This window comes from Bombus flavifrons, chromosome 8 (assembly GCF_040668555.2).
Source record: "Bombus flavifrons isolate JBK064 chromosome 8, iyBomFlav1_principal, whole genome shotgun sequence".
Taxonomy (NCBI): domain Eukaryota; kingdom Metazoa; phylum Arthropoda; class Insecta; order Hymenoptera; family Apidae; genus Bombus; species Bombus flavifrons.
This window is the reverse complement of record NC_138449.1, coordinates 3,285,436-3,304,897: the sequence shown is the minus strand read 5'-3', so window position 1 is coordinate 3,304,897 and position 19,462 is coordinate 3,285,436.

The window sequence follows — 19,462 nt, the reverse complement described above, 5'->3', positions numbered from 1 at the left end:
GAGGATCTACGTTGAATCTAATTATTGGCCTTGAGAATTAAAAAAGACTAAAATTGTATCGTGTTCGACTGGAACCAGTGTGAACACAGTGCAAAAACTGTGATAAGCGCTGTATAAAGCAGCAAATGTGGAGTAGAACGCGTATCGAATTGTCCATGTATCCCGAAAAATAGAGGATCTACGTTGAATCTAATTATTGGCCTTGAGAATTAAAAAAGACTAAAATTGTATCGTGTTCGACTGGAACCAGTGTGAACACAGTGCAAAAACTGTGATAAGCGCTGTATAAAGCAGCAAATGTGGAGTAGAACGCGTTTCGAATTGTCCATGTATCCCGAAAAATAGAGGATCTACGTTGAATCTAATTATTGGCCTTGAGAATTAAAAAAGACTAAAATTGTATCGTGTTCGACTGGAACCAGTGTGAACACAGTGCAAAAACTGTGATAAGCGCTGTATAAAGCAGCAAATGTGGAGTAGAACGCGTATCGAATTGTCCATGTATCCCGAAAAATAGAGGATCTACGTTGAATCTAATTATTGGCCTTGAGAATTAAAAAAGACTAAAATTGTATCGTGTTCGACTGGAACCAGTGTGAACACAGTGCAAAAACTGTGATAAGCGCTGTATAAAGCAGCAAATGTGGAGTAGAACGCGTATCGAATTGTCCATGTATCCCGAAAAATAGAGGATCTACGTTGAATCTAATTATTGGCCTTGAGAATTAAAAAAGACTAAAATTGTATCGTGTTCGACTGGAACCAGTGTGAACACAGTGCAAAAACTGTGATAAGCGCTGTATAAAGCAGCAAATGTGGAGTAGAACGCGTATCGAATTGTCCATGTATCCCGAAAAATAGAGGATCTACGTTGAATCTAATTATTGGCCTTGAGAATTAAAAAAGACTAAAATTGTATCGTGTTCGACTGGAACCAGTGTGAACACAGTGCAAAAACTGTGATAAGCGCTGTATAAAGCAGCAAATGTGGAGTAGAACGCGTATCGAATTGTCCATGTATCCCGAAAAATAGAGGATCTACGTTGAATCTAATTATTGGCCTTGAGAATTAAAAAAGACTAAAATTGTATCGTGTTCGACTGGAACCAGTGTGAACACAGTGCAAAAACTGTGATAAGCGCTGTATAAAGCAGCAAATGTGGAGTAGAACGCGTATCGAATTGTCCATGTATCCCGAAAAATAGAGGATCTACGTTGAATCTAATTATTGGCCTTGAGAATTAAAAAAGACTAAAATTGTATCGTGTTCGACTGGAACCAGTGTGAACACAGTGCAAAAACTGTGATAAGCGCTGTATAAAGCAGCAAATGTGGAGTAGAACGCGTATCGAATTGTCCATGTATCCCGAAAAATAGAGGATCTACGTTGAATCTAATTATTGGCCTTGAGAATTAAAAAAGACTAAAATTGTATCGTGTTCGACTGGAACCAGTGTGAACACAGTGCAAAAACTGTGATAAGCGCTGTATAAAGCAGCAAATGTGGAGTAGAACGCGTATCGAATTGTCCATGTATCCCGAAAAATAGAGGATCTACGTTGAATCTAATTATTGGCCTTGAGAATTAAAAAAGACTAAAATTGTATCGTGTTCGACTGGAACCAGTGTGAACACAGTGCAAAAACTGTGATAAGCGCTGTATAAAGCAGCAAATGTGGAGTAGAACGCGTATCGAATTGTCCATGTATCCCGAAAAATAGAGGATCTACGTTGAATCTAATTATTGGCCTTGAGAATTAAAAAAGACTAAAATTGTATCGTGTTCGACTGGAACCAGTGTGAACACAGTGCAAAAACTGTGATAAGCGCTGTATAAAGCAGCAAATGTGGAGTAGAACGCGTATCGAATTGTCCATGTATCCCGAAAAATAGAGGATCTACGTTGAATCTAATTATTGGCCTTGAGAATTAAAAAAGACTAAAATTGTATCGTGTTCGACTGGAACCAGTGTGAACACAGTGCAAAAACTGTGATAAGCGCTGTATAAAGCAGCAAATGTGGAGTAGAACGCGTATCGAATTGTCCATGTATCCCGAAAAATAGAGGATCTACGTTGAATCTAATTATTGGCCTTGAGAATTAAAAAAGACTAAAATTGTATCGTGTTCGACTGGAACCAGTGTGAACACAGTGCAAAAACTGTGATAAGCGCTGTATAAAGCAGCAAATGTGGAGTAGAACGCGTATCGAATTGTCCATGTATCCCGAAAAATAGAGGATCTACGTTGAATCTAATTATTGGCCTTGAGAATTAAAAAAGACTAAAATTGTATCGTGTTCGACTGGAACCAGTGTGAACACAGTGCAAAAACTGTGATAAGCGCTGTATAAAGCAGCAAATGTGGAGTAGAACGCGTATCGAATTGTCCATGTATCCCGAAAAATAGAGGATCTACGTTGAATCTAATTATTGGCCTTGAGAATTAAAAAAGACTAAAATTGTATCGTGTTCGACTGGAACCAGTGTGAACACAGTGCAAAAACTGTGATAAGCGCTGTATAAAGCAGCAAATGTGGAGTAGAACGCGTATCGAATTGTCCATGTATCCCGAAAAATAGAGGAGCTACGTTGAATCTAATTATTGGCCTTGAGAATTAAAAAAGACTAAAATTGTATCGTGTTCGACTGGAACCAGTGTGAACACAGTGCAAAAACTGTGATAAGCGCTGTATAAAGCAGCAAATGTGGAGTAGAACGCGTATCGAATTGTCCATGTATCCCGAAAAATAGAGGATCTACGTTGAATCTAATTATTGGCCTTGAGAATTAAAAAAGACTAAAATTGTATCGTGTTCGACTGGAACCAGTGTGAACACAGTGCAAAAACTGTGATAAGCGCTGTATAAAGCAGCAAATGTGGAGTAGAACGCGTATCGAATTGTCCATGTATCCCGAAAAATAGAGGAGCTACGTTGAATCTAATTATTGGCCTTGAGAATTAAAAAAGACTAAAATTGTATCGTGTTCGACTGGAACCAGTGTGAACACAGTGCAAAAACTGTGATAAGCGCTGTATAAAGCAGCAAATGTGGAGTAGAACGCGTATCGAATTGTCCATGTATCCCGAAAAATAGAGGATCTACGTTGAATCTAATTATTGGCCTTGAGAATTAAAAAAGACTAAAATTGTATCGTGTTCGACTGGAACCAGTGTGAACACAGTGCAAAAACTGTGATAAGCGCTGTATAAAGCAGCAAATGTGGAGTAGAACGCGTATCGAATTGTCCATGTATCCCGAAAAATAGAGGATCTACGTTGAATCTAATTATTGGCCTTGAGAATTAAAAAAGACTAAAATTGTATCGTGTTCGACTGGAACCAGTGTGAACACAGTGCAAAAACTGTGATAAGCGCTGTATAAAGCAGCAAATGTGGAGTAGAACGCGTATCGAATTGTCCATGTATCCCGAAAAATAGAGGAGCTACGTTGAATCTAATTATTGGCCTTGAGAATTAAAAAAGACTAAAATTGTATCGTGTTCGACTGGAACCAGTGTGAACACAGTGCAAAAACTGTGATAAGCGCTGTATAAAGCAGCAAATGTGGAGTAGAACGCGTATCGAATTGTCCATGTATCCCGAAAAATAGAGGATCTACGTTGAATCTAATTATTGGCCTTGAGAATTAAAAAAGACTAAAATTGTATCGTGTTCGACTGGAACCAGTGTGAACACAGTGCAAACACTGTGATAAGCGCTGTATAAAGCAGCAAATGTGGAGTAGAACGCGTATCGAATTGTCCATGTATCCCGAAAAATAGAGGATCTACGTTGAATCTAATTATTGGCCTTGAGAATTAAAAAAGACTAAAATTGTATCGTGTTCGACTGGAACCAGTGTGAACACAGTGCAAAAACTGTGATAAGCGCTGTATAAAGCAGCAAATGTGGAGTAGAACGCGTATCGAATTGTCCATGTATCCCGAAAAATAGAGGATCTACGTTGAATCTAATTATTGGCCTTGAGAATTAAAAAAGACTAAAATTGTATCGTGTTCGACTGGAACCAGTGTGAACACAGTGCAAAAACTGTGATAAGCGCTGTATAAAGCAGCAAATGTGGAGTAGAACGCGTATCGAATTGTCCATGTATCCCGAAAAATAGAGGATCTACGTTGAATCTAATTATTGGCCTTGAGAATTAAAAAAGACTAAAATTGTATCGTGTTCGACTGGAACCAGTGTGAACACAGTGCAAAAACTGTGATAAGCGCTGTATAAAGCAGCAAATGTGGAGTAGAACGCGTATCGAATTGTCCATGTATCCCGAAAAATAGTGGATCTACGTTGAATCTAATTATTGGCCTTGAGAATTAAAAAAGACTAAAATTGTATCGTGTTCGACTGGAACCAGTGTGAACACAGTGCAAAAACTGTGATAAGCGCTGTATAAAGCAGCAAATGTGGAGTAGAACGCGTATCGAATTGTCCATGTATCCCGAAAAATAGAGGATCTACGTTGAATCTAATTATTGGCCTTGAGAATTAAAAAAGACTAAAATTGTATCGTGTTCGACTGGAACCAGTGTGAACACAGTGCAAAAACTGTGATAAGCGCTGTATAAAGCAGCAAATGTGGAGTAGAACGCGTATCGAATTGTCCATGTATCCCGAAAAATAGAGGATCTACGTTGAATCTAATTATTGGCCTTGAGAATTAAAAAAGTCTAAAATTGTATCGTGTTCGACTGGAACCAGTGTGAACACAGTGCAAAAACTGTGATAAGCGCTGTATAAAGCAGCAAATGTGGAGTAGAACGCGTATCGAATTGTCCATGTATCCTGAAAAATAGAGGATCTACGTTGAATCTAATTATTGGCCTTGAGAATTAAAAAAGACTAAAATTGTATCGTGTTCGACTGGAACCAGTGTGAACACAGTGCAAAAACTGTGATAAGCGCTGTATAAAGCAGCAAATGTGGAGTAGAACGCGTATCGAATTGTCCATGTATCCCGAAAAATAGAGGATCTACGTTGAATCTAATTATTGGCCTTGAGAATTAAAAAAGACTAAAATTGTATCGTGTTCGACTGGAACCAGTGTGAACACAGTGCAAAAACTGTGATAAGCGCTGTATAAAGCAGCAAATGTGGAGTAGAACGCGTATCGAATTGTCCATGTATCCCGAAAAATAGAGGATCTACGTTGAATCTAATTATTGGCCTTGAGGAATTAAAAAAGACTAAAATTGTATCGTGTTCGACTGGAACCAGTGTGAACACAGTGCAAAAACTGTGATAAGCGCTGTATAAAGCAGCAAATGTGGAGTAGAACGCGTATCGAATTGTCCATGTATCCGAAAAATAGAGGATCTACGTGAATCTAATTATTGGCCTTGAGAATTAAAAAAGACTAAAATTGTATCCGTGTTCGACTGGAACCAGTGTGAACACAGTGCAAAAACTGTGATAAGCGCTGTATAAAGCAGCAAATGTGGAGTAGAACGCGTATCGAATTGTCCATGTATCCCGAAAAATAGAGGATCTACGTTGAATCTAATTATTGGCCTTGAGAATTAAAAAAGACTAAAATTGTATCGTGTTCGACTGGAACCAGTGTGAACACAGTGCAAAAACTGTGATAAGCGCTGTATAAAGCAGCAAATGTGGAGTAGAACGCGTATCGAATTGTCCATGTATCCCGAAAAATAGAGGATCTACGTTGAATCTAATTATTGGCCTTGAGAATTAAAAAAGACTAAAATTGTATCGTGTTCGACTGGAACCAGTGTGAACACAGTGCAAAAACTGTGATAAGCGCTGTATAAAGCAGCAAATGTGGAGTAGAACGCGTATCGAATTGTCCATGTATCCCGAAAAATAGAGGATCTACGTTGAATCTAATTATTGGCCTTGAGAATTAAAAAAGACTAAAATTGTATCGTGTTCGACTGGAACCAGTGTGAACACAGTGCAAAAACTGTGATAAGCGCTGTATAAAGCAGCAAATGTGGAGTAGAACGCGTATCGAATTGTCCATGTATCCCGAAAAATAGAGGATCTACGTTGAATCTAATTATTGGCCTTGAGAATTAAAAAAGACTAAAATTGTATCGTGTTCGACTGGAACCAGTGTGAACACAGTGCAAAAACTGTGATAAGCGCTGTATAAAGCAGCAAATGTGGAGTAGAACGCGTATCGAATTGTCCATGTATCCCGAAAAATAGAGGATCTACGTTGAATCTAATTATTGGCCTTGAGAATTAAAAAAGACTAAAATTGTATCGTGTTCGACTGGAACCAGTGTGAACACAGTGCAAAAACTGTGATAAGCGCTGTATAAAGCAGCAAATGTGGAGTAGAACGCGTATCGAATTGTCCATGTATCCCGAAAAATAGAGGATCTACGTTGAATCTAATTATTGGCCTTGAGAATTAAAAAAGACTAAAATTGTATCGTGTTCGACTGGAACCAGTGTGAACACAGTGCAAAAACTGTGATAAGCGCTGTATAAAGCAGCAAATGTGGAGTAGAACGCGTATCGAATTGTCCATGTATCCCGAAAAATAGAGGATCTACGTTGAATCTAATTATTGGCCTTGAGAATTAAAAAAGACTAAAATTGTATCGTGTTCGACTGGAACCAGTGTGAACACAGTGCAAAAACTGTGATAAGCGCTGTATAAAGCAGCAAATGTGGAGTAGAACGCGTATCGAATTGTCCATGTATCCCGAAAAATAGAGGATCTACGTTGAATCTAATTATTGGCCTTGAGAATTAAAAAAGACTAAAATTGTATCGTGTTCGACTGGAACCAGTGTGAACACAGTGCAAAAACTGTGATAAGCGCTGTATAAAGCAGCAAATGTGGAGTAGAACGCGTATCGAATTGTCCATGTATCCCGAAAAATAGAGGATCTACGTTGAATCTAATTATTGGCCTTGAGAATTAAAAAAGACTAAAATTGTATCGTGTTCGACTGGAACCAGTGTGAACACAGTGCAAAAACTGTGATAAGCGCTGTATAAAGCAGCAAATGTGGAGTAGAACGCGTATCGAATTGTCCATGTATCCCGAAAAATAGAGGATCTACGTTGAATCTAATTATTGGCCTTGAGAATTAAAAAAGACTAAAATTGTATCGTGTTCGACTGGAACCAGTGTGAACACAGTGCAAAAACTGTGATAAGCGCTGTATAAAGCAGCAAATGTGGAGTAGAACGCGTATCGAATTGTCCATGTATCCCGAAAAATAGAGGATCTACGTTGAATCTAATTATTGGCCTTGAGAATTAAAAAAGACTAAAATTGTATCGTGTTCGACTGGAACCAGTGTGAACACAGTGCAAAAACTGTGATAAGCGCTGTATAAAGCAGCAAATGTGGAGTAGAACGCGTATCGAATTGTCCATGTATCCCGAAAAATAGAGGATCTACGTTGAATCTAATTATTGGCCTTGAGAATTAAAAAAGACTAAAATTGTATCGTGTTCGACTGGAACCAGTGTGAACACAGTGCAAAAACTGTGATAAGCGCTGTATAAAGCAGCAAATGTGGAGTAGAACGCGTATCGAATTGTCCATGTATCCCGAAAAATAGAGGATCTACGTTGAATCTAATTATTGGCCTTGAGAATTAAAAAAGACTAAAATTGTATCGTGTTCGACTGGAACCAGTGTGAACACAGTGCAAAAACTGTGATAAGCGCTGTATAAAGCAGCAAATGTGGAGTAGAACGCGTATCGAATTGTCCATGTATCCCGAAAAATAGAGGATCTACGTTGAATCTAATTATTGGCCTTGAGAATTAAAAAAGACTAAAATTGTATCGTGTTCGACTGGAACCAGTGTGAACACAGTGCAAAAACTGTGATAAGCGCTGTATAAAGCAGCAAATGTGGAGTAGAACGCGTATCGAATTGTCCATGTATCCCGAAAAATAGAGGATCTACGTTGAATCTAATTATTGGCCTTGAGAATTAAAAAAGACTAAAATTGTATCGTGTTCGACTGGAACCAGTGTGAACACAGTGCAAAAACTGTGATAAGCGCTGTATAAAGCAGCAAATGTGGAGTAGAACGCGTATCGAATTGTCCATGTATCCCGAAAAATAGAGGATCTACGTTGAATCTAATTATTGGCCTTGAGAATTAAAAAAGACTAAAATTGTATCGTGTTCGACTGGAACCAGTGTGAACACAGTGCAAAAACTGTGATAAGCGTTGTATAAAGCAGCAAATGTGGAGTAGAACGCGTATCGAATTGTCCATGTATCCCGAAAAATAGAGGATCTACGTTGAATCTAATTATTGGCCTTGAGAATTAAAAAAGACTAAAATTGTATCGTGTTCGACTGGAACCAGTGTGAACACAGTGCAAAAACTGTGATAAGCGCTGTATAAAGCAGCAAATGTGGAGTAGAACGCGTATCGAATTGTCCATGTATCCCGAAAAATAGAGGATCTACGTTGAATCTAATTATTGGCCTTGAGAATTAAAAAAGACTAAAATTGTATCGTGTTCGACTGGAACCAGTGTGAACACAGTGCAAAAACTGTGATAAGCGCTGTATAAAGCAGCAAATGTGGAGTAGAACGCGTATCGAATTGTCCATGTATCCCGAAAAATAGAGGATCTACGTTGAATCTAATTATTGGCCTTGAGAATTAAAAAAGACTAAAATTGTATCGTGTTCGACTGGAACCAGTGTGAACACAGTGCAAAAACTGTGATAAGCGCTGTATAAAGCAGCAAATGTGGAGTAGAACGCGTATCGAATTGTCCATGTATCCCGAAAAATAGAGGATCTACGTTGAATCTAATTATTGGCCTTGAGAATTAAAAAAGACTAAAATTGTATCGTGTTCGACTGGAACCAGTGTGAACACAGTGCAAAAACTGTGATAAGCGCTGTATAAAGCAGCAAATGTGGAGTAGAACGCGTATCGAATTGTCCATGTATCCCGAAAAATAGAGGATCTACGTTGAATCTAATTATTGGCCTTGAGAATTAAAAAAGACTAAAATTGTATCGTGTTCGACTGGAACCAGTGTGAACACAGTGCAAAAACTGTGATAAGCGCTGTATAAAGCAGCAAATGTGGAGTAGAACGCGTATCGAATTGTCCATGTATCCCGAAAAATAGAGGATCTACGTTGAATCTAATTATTGGCCTTGAGAATTAAAAAAGACTAAAATTGTATCGTGTTCGACTGGAACCAGTGTGAACACAGTGCAAAAACTGTGATAAGCGCTGTATAAAGCAGCAAATGTGGAGTAGAACGCGTATCGAATTGTCCATGTATCCCGAAAAATAGAGGATCTACGTTGAATCTAATTATTGGCCTTGAGAATTAAAAAAGACTAAAATTGTATCGTGTTCGACTGGAACCAGTGTGAACACAGTGCAAAAACTGTGATAAGCGCTGTATAAAGCAGCAAATGTGGAGTAGAACGCGTATCGAATTGTCCATGTATCCCGAAAAATAGAGGATCTACGTTGAATCTAATTATTGGCTTGAGAATTAAAAAAGACTAAAATTGTATCGTGTTCGACTGGAACCAGTGTGAACACAGTGCAAAAACTGTGATAAGCGCTGTATAAAGCAGCAAATGTGAGTAGAACGCGTATCGAATTGTCCATGTATCCCGAAAAATAGAGGATCTACGTTGAATCTAATTATTGGCCTTGAGAATTAAAAAAGACTAAAATTGTATCGTGTTCGACTGGAACCAGTGTGAACACAGTGCAAAAACTGTGATAAGCGCTGTATAAAGCAGCAAATGTGGAGTAGAACGCGTATCGAATTGTCCATGTATCCCGAAAAATAGAGGATCTACGTTGAATCTAATTATTGGCCTTGAGAATTAAAAAAGACTAAAATTGTATCGTGTTCGACTGGAACCAGTGTGAACACAGTGCAAAAACTGTGATAAGCGCTGTATAAAGCAGCAAATGTGGAGTAGAACGCGTATCGAATTGTCCATGTATCCCGAAAAATAGAGGATCTACGTTGAATCTAATTATTGGCCTTGAGAATTAAAAAAGACTAAAATTGTATCGTGTTCGACTGGAACCAGTGTGAACACAGTGCAAAAACTGTGATAAGCGCTGTATAAAGCAGCAAATGTGGAGTAGAACGCGTATCGAATTGTCCATGTATCCCGAAAAATAGAGGAGCTACGTTGATCTAATTATTGGCCTTGAGAATTAAAAAAGACTAAAATTGTATCGTGTTCGACTGGAACCAGTGTGAACACAGTGCAAAAACTGTGATAAGCGCTGTATAAAGCAGCAAATGTGGAGTAGAACGCGTATCGAATTGTCCATGTATCCCGAAAAATAGAGGAGCTACGTTGAATCTAATTATTGGCCTTGAGAATTAAAAAAGACTAAAATTGTATCGTGTTCGACTGGAACCAGTGTGAACACAGTGCAAAAACTGTGATAAGCGCTGTATAAAGCAGCAAATGTGGAGTAGAACGCGTATCGAATTGTCCATGTATCCCGAAAAATAGAGGAGCTACGTTGAATCTAATTATTGGCCTTGAGAATTAAAAAAGACTAAAATTGTATCGTGTTCGACTGGAACCAGTGTGAACACAGTGCAAAAACTGTGATAAGCGCTGTATAAAGCAGCAAATGTGGAGTAGAACGCGTATCGAATTGTCCATGTATCCCGAAAAATAGAGGATCTACGTTTGAATCTAATTATTGGCCTTGAGAATTAAAAAAAGACTAAAAATTGTATCGTGTTCGACTGGAACCAGTGTGAACACAGTGCAAAAACTGTGATAAGCGCTGTATAAAGCAGCAAATGTGGAGTAGAACGCGTATCGAATTGTCCATGTATCCCGAAAAATAGAGGATCTACGTTGAATCTAATTATTGGCCTTGAGAATTAAAAAAGACTAAAATTGTATCGTGTTCGACTGGAACCAGTGTGAACACAGTGCAAAAACTGTGATAAGCGCTGTATAAAGCAGCAAATGTGGAGTAGAACGCGTATCGAATTGTCCATGTATCCCGAAAAATAGAGGATCTACGTTGAATCTAATTATTGGCCTTGAGAATAAAAAAGACTAAAATTGTATCGTGTTCGACTGGAACCAGTGTGAACACAGTGCAAAAACTGTGATAAGCGCTGTATAAAGCAGCAAATGTGGAGTAGAACGCGTATCGAATTGTCCATGTATCCCGAAAAATAGAGGATCTACGTTGAATCTAATTATTGGCCTTGAGAATTAAAAAAGACTAAAATTGTATCGTGTTCGACTGGAACCAGTGTGAACACAGTGCAAAAACTGTGATAAGCGCTGTATAAAGCAGCAAATGTGGAGTAGAACGCGTATCGAATTGTCCATGTATCCCGAAAAATAGAGGATCTACGTTGAATCTAATTATTGGTCCTTGAGAATTAAAAAAGACTAAAATTGTATCGTGTTCGACTGGGAACCAGTGTGAACACAGTGCAAAAACTGTGATAAGCGCTGTATAAAGCAGCAAATGTGGAGTAGAACGCGTATCGAATTGTCCATGTATCCCGAAAAATAGAGGATCTACGTTGAATCTAATTATTGGCCTTGAGAATTAAAAAAAGACTAAAATTGTATCGTGTTCGACTGGAACCAGTGTGAACACAGTGCAAAAACTGTGATAAGCGCTGTATAAAGCAGCAAATGTGGAGTAGAACGCGTATCGAATTGTCCATGTATCCCGAAAAATAGAGGATCTACGTTGAATCTAATTATTGGCCTTGAGAATTAAAAAAGACTAAAATTGTATCGTGTTCGACTGGAACCAGTGTGAACACAGTGCAAAAACTGTGATAAGCGCTGTATAAAGCAGCAAATGTGGAGTAGAACGCGTATCGAATTGTCCATGTATCCCGAAAAATAGAGGAGCTACGTTGAATCTAATTATTGGCCTTGAGAATTAAAAAAGACTAAAATTGTATCGTGTTCGACTGGAACCAGTTGTGAACACAGTGCAAAAACTGTGATAAGCGCTGTATAAAGCAGCAAATGTGGAGTAGAACGCGTATCGAATTGTCCATGTATCCCGAAAAATAGAGGATCTACGTTGAATCTAATTATTGGCCCTTGAGAATTAAAAAAGACTAAAATTGTATCGTGTTCGACTGGAACCAGTGTGAACACAGTGCAAAAACTGTGATAAGCGCTGTATAAAGCAGCAAATGTGGAGTAGAACGCGTATCGAATTGTCCATGTATCCCGAAAAATAGAGGATCTACGTTGAATCTATTTATTGGCCTTGAGAATAAAAAAAGACTAAAATTGTATCGTGTTCGACTGGAACCAGTGTGAACACAGTGCAAAAACTGTGATAAGCGCTGTATAAAGCAGCAAATGTGGAGTAGAACGCGTATCGAATTGTCCATGTATCCCGAAAAATAGAGGAGCTACGTTGAATCTAATTATTGGCCTTGAGAATTAAAAAAGACTAAAATTGTATCGTGTTCGACTGGAACCAGTGTGAACACAGTGCAAAAACTGTGATAAGCGCTGTATAAAGCAGCAAATGTGGAGTAGAACGCGTATCGAATTGTCCATGTATCCCGAAAAATAGAGGATCTACGTTGAATCTAATTATTGGCCTTGAGAATTAAAAAAGACTAAAATTGTATCGTGTTCGACTGGAACCAGTGTGAACACAGTGCAAAAACTGTGATAAGCGCTGTATAAAAGCAGCAAATGTGGAGTAGAACGCGTATCGAATTGTCCATGTATCCCGAAAAATAGAGGAGCTACGTTGAATCTAATTATTGGCCTTGAGAATTAAAAAAGACTAAAATTGTATCGTGTTCGACTGGAACCAGTGTGAACACAGGTGCAAAAACTGTGATAAGCGCTGTATAAAGCAGCAAATGTGGAGTATAGAACGCGTATCGAATTGTCCATGTATCCCGAAAAATAGAGGATCTACGTGAATCTAATTATTGGCCTTGAGAATTAAAAAAGACTACAAATTGTATCGTGTTCGACTGGAACCAGTGTGAACACAGTGCAAAAACTGTGATAAGCGCTGTATAAAGCAGCAAATGTGGAGTAGAACGCGTATCGAATTGTCCATGTATCCCGAAAAATAGAGGATCTACGTTGAATCTAATTATTGGCCTTGAGAATTAAAAAAGACTAAAATTGTATCGTGTTCGACTGGAACCAGTGTGAACACAGTGCAAAAACTGTGGATAAGCGCTGTATAAAGCAGCAAAATGGAGTAGAACGCGTATCGAATTGTCCATGTATCCCGAAAAATAGAGGATCTACGTTGAATCTAATTATTGGCCTTGAGAATTAAAAAAGGACTAAAATTGTATCGTGTTCGACTGGAACCAGTGTGAACACAGTGCAAAAACTGTGATAAGCGCTGTATAAAGCAGCAAATGTGGAGTAGAACGCGTATCGAATTGTCCATGTATCCCGAAAAATAGAGAGATCTACGTTGAATCTAATTATTGGCCTTGAGAATTAAAAAGACTAAAATTGTATCGTGTTCGACTGGAACCAGTGGGTGAACACAGTGCAAAAACTGTGGATAAGCGCTGTATAAAGCAGCAAATGTGGAGATAGAACGCGTATCGAATTGTCCATGTATCCCGAAAAATAGAGGATCTACGTTGAATCTAATTATTGGCCTTGAGAATTAAAAAAGACTAAAATTGTATCGTGTTCGACTGGAACCAGTGTGAACACAGTGCAAAAAACTGTGATAAGCGCTGTATAAAGCAGCAAATGTGGAGTAGAACGGCGTATCGAATTGTCCATGTATCCCGAAAAAATAGAGGATCTACGTTGAATCTAATTATTGGCCTTGAGAATTAAAAAAGACTAAAATTGTATCGTGTTCGACTGGAACCAGTGTGAACACAGTGCAAAGAAACTGTGATAAGCGCTGTATAAAGCAGCAAATGTGGAGTAGAACGCGTATCGAATTGTCCATGTATCCCGAAAAATAGAGGATCTACGTTGAATCTAATTATTGGCCTTGAGAATTAAAAAAGACTAAAATTGTATCGTGTTCGACTGGAACCAGTGTGAACACAGTGCAAAAACTGTGATAAGCGCTGTATAAAGCAGCAAATGTGGAGTAGAACGCGTATCGAATTGTCCATGTATCCCGAAAAATAGAGGATCTACGTTGAATCTAATTATTGGCCTTGAGAATTAAAAAAGACTAAAATTGTATCGTGTTCGACTGGAACCAGTGTGAAACACAGTGCAAAAACTGTGATAAGCGCTGTATAAAGCAGCAAATGTGGAGTAGAACGCGTATCGAATTGTCCATGTATCCCGAAAAATAGAGGATCTACGTTGAATCTAATTATTGGCTTGAGAATTAAAAAAGACTAAAATTGTATCGTGTTCGACTGGAACAGTGTGAACACAGTGCAAAAACTGTGATAAGCGCTGTATAAAGCAGCAAATGTGGAGTAGAACGCGTATCGAATTGTCCATGTATCCCGAAAAATAGAGGAGCTACGTTGAATCTAATTATTGGCCTTGAGAATTAAAAAAGACTAAAATTGTATCGTGTTCGACTGGAACCAGTGTGAACACAGTGCAAAAACTGTGATAAGCGCTGTATAAAGCAGCAAATGTGGAGTAGAACGCGTATCGAATTGTCCATGTATCCCGAAAAATAGAGGATCTACGTTGAATCTAATTATTGGCCTTGAGAATTAAAAAAGACTAAAATTGTATCGTGTTCGACTGGAACCAGTGTGAACACAGTGCAAATACTGTGATAAGCGCTGTATAAAGCAGCAAATGTGGAGTAGAACGCGTATCGAATTGTCCATGTATCCCGAAAAATAGAGGATCTACGTTGAATCTAATTATTGGCCTTGAGAATTAAAAAAGACTAAAATTGTATCGTGTTCGACTGGAACCAGTGTGAACACAGTGCAAAAACTGTGATAAGCGCTGTATAAAGCAGCAAATGTGGAGTAGAACGCGTATCGAATGTCCATGTATCCCGAAAAATAGAGGATCTACGTTGAATCTAATTATTGGCCTTGAGAATTAAAAAAGACTAAAATTGTATCGTGTTCGACTGGAACCAGTGTGAACACAGTGCAAAAACTGTGATAAGCGCTGTATAAAGCAGCAAATGTGGAGTAGAACGCGTATCGAATTGTCCATGTATCCCGAAAAAATAGAGGAGCTACGTTGAATCTAATTATTGGCCTTGAGAATTAAAAAAGACTAAAATTGTATCGTGTTCGACTGGAACCAGTGTGAACACAGTGCAAAAACTGTGATAAGCGCTGTATAAAGCAGCAAATGTGGAGTAGAACGCGTATCGAATTGTCCATGTATCCCGAAAAATAGAGGATCTACGTTGAATCTAATTATTGGCCTTGAGAATTAAAAAAGACTAAAATTGTATCGTGTTCGACTGGAACCAGTGTGAACACAGTGCAAAAAACTGTGATAAGCGCTGTATAAAGCAGCAAATGTGGAGTAGAACGCGTATCGAATTGTCCATGTATCCCGAAAAATAGAGGATCTACGTTGAATCTAATTATTGGGCCTTGAGAATTAAAAAAGACTAAAATTGTATCGTGTTCGACTGGAACCAGTGTGAACACAGTGCAAAAACTGTGATAAGCGCTGTATAAAGCAGCAAATGTGGATAGAACGCGTATCGAATTGTCATGTATCCCGAAAAATAGAGGATCTACGTTGAATCTAATTATTGGCCTTGAGAATTAAAAAGACTAAAATTGTATCGTGTTCGACTGGAACCAGTGTGAACACAGTGCAAAAACTGTGATAAGCGCTGTATAAAGCAGCAAATGTGGAGTAGAACGCGTATCGAATTGTCCATGTATCCCGAAAAATAGAGGATCTACGTTGAATCTAATTATTGGCCTTGAGAATTAAAAAAGACTAAAATTGTATCGTGTTCGACTGGAACCAGTGTGAACACAGTGCAAAAACTGTGATAAGCGCTGTATAAAGCAGCAAATGTGGAGTAGAACGCGTATCGAATTGTCCATGTATCCCGAAAAATAGAGGATCTACGTTGAATCTAATTATGTGCCTTGAGAATTAAAAAAGACTAAAATTGTATCGTGTTCGACTGGAACCAGTGTGAACACAGTGCAAAAACTGTGATAAGCGCTGTATAAAGCAGCAAATGTGGAGTAGAACGCGTATCGAATTGTCCATGTATCCCGAAAATAGAGGAGCTACGTTGAATCTAATTATTGGCCTTGAGAATTAAAAAGACTAAAATTGTATCGTGTTCGACTGGAGCCAGTGTGAACACAGTGCAAAAACTGTGATAAGCGCTGTATAAAGCAGCAAATGTGGAGTAGAACGCGTATCGAATTGTCCATGTATCCCGAAAAATAGAGGATCTCGTTGAATCTAATTATTGGCCTTGAGAATTAAAAAAGACTAAAATTGTATCGTGTTCGACTGGAACAGTGTGAACACAGTGCAAAAACTGTGATAAGCGCTGTATAAAGCAGCAAATGTGGAGTAGAACGCGTATCGAATTGTCCATGTATCCCGAAAAATAGAGGATCTACGTTGAATCTAATTACATTGGCCTGAGAATTAAAAAAGACTAAAATTGTATCGTGTTCGACTGGAACCAGTGTGAACACAGTGCAAAAACTGTGATAAGCGCTGTAAAAGCAGCAAATGTGGAGTAGAACGCGTATCGAATTGTCCATGTATCCCGAAAAATAGAGGATCTACGTTGAATCTAATTATTGCCCTTGAGAATTAAAAAAGACTAAAATTGTATCGTGTTCGACTGGAACCAGGTTGAACACAGTGCAAAAACTGCTGATAAGCGCTGGTATAAAGCAGCAAATGTGGAGTAGAACGCGTTATCGAATTGTCCATGTATCCCGAAAAATAGAGGATCTACGTTGAATCTAATTATTGGCCTTGAGAATTAAAAAAGACTAAAATTGTATCGTGTTCGACTGGACCAGTTGTGTGAACACAGTGCAAAAACTGTGATAAGCCCGCTGTATAAGCAGCAAATGTGAGTAGAACGCGTATCGAATGTCCATGTCATCCCGAAAAAATAGAGGAGCTACGTTGAATCTAATTATTGGGCTTGAGAATTAAAAAAGACTAAAATTGTATCGTGTTCGACTGGAACCAGTGTGAACACAGTGCAAAAACTGTGATAAGCGCTGTATAAAGCAGCAAATGTGGAGTAGAACGCGTATCGAATTGTCCATGTATCCCGAAAAATAGAGGATCTACGTTGAATCTAATTATTGGCCTTGAGAATTAAAAAAGACTAAAATTGTATCGTGTTCGACTGGAACCAGTGTGAACACAGTGCAAAAACTGTGATAAGCGCTGTATAAAGCAGCAAATGTGGAGTAGAACGCGTATCGAATTGTCCATGTATCCCGAAAAATAGAGGATCTACGTTGAATCTAATTATTGGCCTTGAGAATTAAAAAAGACTAAAATTGTATCGTGTTCGACTGGAACCAGTGTGAACACAGTGCAAAAACTGTGATAAGCGCTGTATAAAGCAGCAAATGTGGAGTAGAACGCGTATCGAATTGTCCATGTATCCCGAAAAATAGAGGATCTACGTTGAATCTAATTATTGGCCTTGAGAATTAAAAAAGACTAAAATTGTATCGTGTTCGACTGGAACCAGTGTGAACACAGTGCAAAAACTGTGATAAGCGCTGTATAAAGCAGCAAATGTGGAGTAGAACGCGTATCGAATTGTCCATGTATCCCGAAAAATAGAGGATCTACGTTGAATCTAATTATTGGCCTTGAGAATTAAAAAAGACTAAAATTGTATCGTGTTCGACTGGAACCAGTGTGAACACAGTGCAAAAACTGTGATAAGCGCTGTATAAAGCAGCAAATGTGGAGTAGAACGCGTATCGAATTGTCCATGTATCCCGAAAAATAGAGGATCTACGTTGAATCTAATTATTGGCCTTGAGAATTAAAAAAGACTAAAATTGTATCGTGTTCGACTGGAACCAGTGTGAACACAGTGCAAAAACTGTGATAAGCGCTGTATAAAGCAGCAAATGTGGAGTAGAACGCGTATCGAATTGTCCATGTATCCCGAAAAATAGAGGATCTACGTTGAATCTAATTATTGGCCTTGAGAATTAAAAAAGACTAAAATTGTATCGTGTTCGACTGGAACCAGTGTGAACACAGTGCAAAAACTGTGATAAGCGCTGTATAAAGCAGCAAATGTGGAGTAGAACGCGTATCGAATTGTCCATGTATCCCGAAAAATAGAGGATCTACGTTGAATCTAATTATTGGCCTTGAGAATTAAAAAAGACTAAAATTGTATCGTGTTCGACTGGAACCAGTGTGAACACAGTGCAAAAACTGTGATAAGCGCTGTATAAAGCAGCAAATGTGGAGTAGAACGCGTATCGAATTGTCCATGTATCCCGAAAAATAGAGGATCTACGTTGAATCTAATTATTGGCCTTGAGAATTAAAAAAGACTAAAATTGTATCGTGTTCGACTGGAACCAGTGTGAACACAGTGCAAAAACTGTGATAAGCGCTGTATAAAGCAGCAAATGTGGAGTAGAACGCGTATCGAATTGTCCATGTATCCCGAAAAATAGAGGATCTACGTTGAATCTAATTATTGGCCTTGAGAATTAAAAAAGACTAAAATTGTATCGTGTTCGACTGGAACCAGTGTGAACACAGTGCAAAAACTGTGATAAGCGCTGTATAAAGCAGCAAATGTGGAGTAGAACGCGTATCGAATTGTCCATGTATCCCGAAAAATAGAGGATCTACGTTGAATCTAATTATTGGCCTTGAGAATTAAAAAAGACTAAAATTGTATCGTGTTCGACTGGAACCAGTGTGAACACAGTGCAAAAACTGTGATAAGCGCTGTATAAAGCAGCAAATGTGGAGTAGAACGCGTATCGAATTGTCCATGTATCCCGAAAAATAGAGGATCTACGTTGAATCTAATTATTGGCCTTGAGAATTAAAAAAGACTAAAATTGTATCGTGTTCGACTGGAACCAGTGTGAACACAGTGCAAAAACTGTGATAAGCGCTGTATAAAGCAGCAAATGTGGAGTAGAACGCGTATCGAATTGTCCATGTATCCCGAAAAATAGAGGATCTACGTTGAATCTAATTATTGGCCTTGAGAATTAAAAAAGACTAAAATTGTATCGTGTTCGACTGGAACCAGTGTGAACACAGTGCAAAAACTGTGATAAGCGCTGTATAAAGCAGCAAATGTGGAGTAGAACGCGTATCGAATTGTCCATGTATCCCGAAAAATAGAGGATCTACGTTGAATCTAATTATTGGCCTTGAGAATTAAAAAAGACTAAAATTGTATCGTGTTCGACTGGAACCAGTGTGAACACAGTGCAAAAACTGTGATAAGCGCTGTATAAAGCAGCAAATGTGGAGTAGAACGCGTATCGAATTGTCCATGTATCCCGAAAAATAGAGGATCT